The sequence below is a fragment of the Aptenodytes forsteri genome, unplaced genomic scaffold (genome assembly GCF_000699145.1).
Source record: "Aptenodytes forsteri isolate BGI_AS27 unplaced genomic scaffold, ASM69914v1 Scaffold84, whole genome shotgun sequence".
Lineage (NCBI taxonomy): Eukaryota > Metazoa > Chordata > Aves > Sphenisciformes > Spheniscidae > Aptenodytes > Aptenodytes forsteri.
The window spans coordinates 3,462,507-3,464,257 of record NW_008795492.1 but is presented as its reverse complement, the minus strand read 5'-3'; the positions used below and the strand labels follow the sequence as shown (position 1 = coordinate 3,464,257).

The window sequence follows — 1,751 nt, the reverse complement described above, 5'->3', positions numbered from 1 at the left end:
AAGTGCAAATAGACTTAATTTCAGTTGTTGATCTCTTTTTTAGGCGTGCTGCTAAAAAAGTAGCAGAGATATTCACAGTAAGGAACAAAGATTGGGGATTTTCTAAACCAGGACATGAAGTGAACTTGTTTGCCAAGTCTAATCAAACCTGCTCTTCTTCATGTAGCCTGAATGCAACCCTAAAACACACCTTACCTTCAGGTTAAAAGAAGCTCCCCTATCTTTAAGTGTTTCTAGTTGCTAATTTTTTGCCTAACACTACAGTTCTAGGGTTTGCTGGAATACATCAATGCTCCAGATACATACCACCTTCTGTGTATATCCAGAAAGTTTTGTACGTCTTGCTGTTCTTCCATTCTCTGGAGGAGTTCTTAGCCATGAAAGTTGTGTGCAGTGTCTGGCTTTTTCTGTAGAGGTGGAGCCAACGCTCTGTTTCATCTTAGAGGGGCCTCAGTAGAAATTATCACGGAGGCTTTAAGCTTGATGCTCTGTCTCGGTTATTCTGAAAATAAAAAATCCCTCCCACCCCCAATAAAGCCCTTTTTCCCATACAAAAGATGGGGAGGGAGGGGGCAGGATCAGAATGTTCAGCAATTCGGTACCAGCTGGACATCAGAGGCACACATTTCCAAAACTGAGAATGTTTTAGTTGACATAACCTAAGTTCCTTATTTTACTAAGCTGCTCGAGTCCTTCCTAGCACCTATTGAAATAGAATTCTATCAGCAACCATTAAACATTCTTAGTTACTCCCTTCGAGAAAGAAGTTTCCTCGTCTCATCTATAACTGGATTTATTTAATCAAAAAACGCGTTGGGTCTGGTGGTACTTTGGAAGCGCTGTGCTGTTAAGTGCTCTGGCGCTACACGCGTTGGGTCTGGTGGTACTTTGGAAGCACTGTGCTGTTAAGTGCTCTGGCGCTATGCTGGTACTAGCCTGAGTCACTGCAGAATAATTGTTAAAAATAAACAAAATACTATACAGGCCAAAGTTTTACCTACCAATATCAAAACTATTAACATTTAGAAAAAGTCTAACGTAATCTGTGAAGGCTTGCAAGCGTGACAGTCCTTTAAAAAAGAGAAAATATTATTTAATCAACATAAGAATATTTAAATCAAAATTCCAAGGGGTGATTAAAAAACACTCGTATCAAATGGCAAAGCAAAAACATCACAATAACTTGCTCCTAGCTTATGTAACACAGGTACTACATATCCTCACATCCCTGTTTGTATGAAAATGTATCTCTTGGAAAACCTTCCATTTTAACAGGATTATAAAACCAGCACAATTTAAAGCGATACAATGCTCATTAAAAAATAGCAGCTTTATAAAAAAACCTGTATTTATAAAGTTTTAATTGTTTTAAGATACAGCACTTACCTTGTATTTCTAGCCTCCTTCTATATTCTCTGTTTCAGCACATTTCTGGTCAATTGGAAAGTAAAGATAGGAAAAACAAAAAATCACAGAAATGTCACAAGGGTTCTTTATTTTAAAAGTAACATATTCTATTCCACCTAAGAAATTAAAACGTTAAGAATACAAGTTGCTCTTTCTCAGTTTTTGCAGTTTTGTGATGTTAATGTATCTTATCAGGTTAAAAATCCTTAGAGTAAATTCATTTCAATATGCTCTAAGCTCATTTTTAGCACCTTTCATATCACTACTCAAATTCTAACACACTAATTATTTGTCTTTCCAGTTACCTCTGGCAAGAATAATAGTGCTAGAGGTCCATCACCCAC

General features: G+C 37.0%; 1 protein-coding gene across 4 annotated transcripts in view; it reads right to left on the bottom strand.

The window, feature by feature from the left end:
• MKL2 (MKL1/myocardin like 2) overlaps window positions 1-1,432 on the bottom strand; it is an 83,624-nt gene extending 82,192 nt beyond the window's left edge. For all 4 annotated transcript variants that reach the window (XM_009281645.1, XM_009281648.1, XM_009281647.1 and 1 more), the window contains exon 1: window positions 1,387-1,432. The gene's annotated coding sequence lies outside the window, so the exon portion shown is untranslated. The remainder of the gene's footprint in view (window positions 1-1,386) is intronic.
• Window positions 1,433-1,751: the final 319 nt, after the last annotated feature.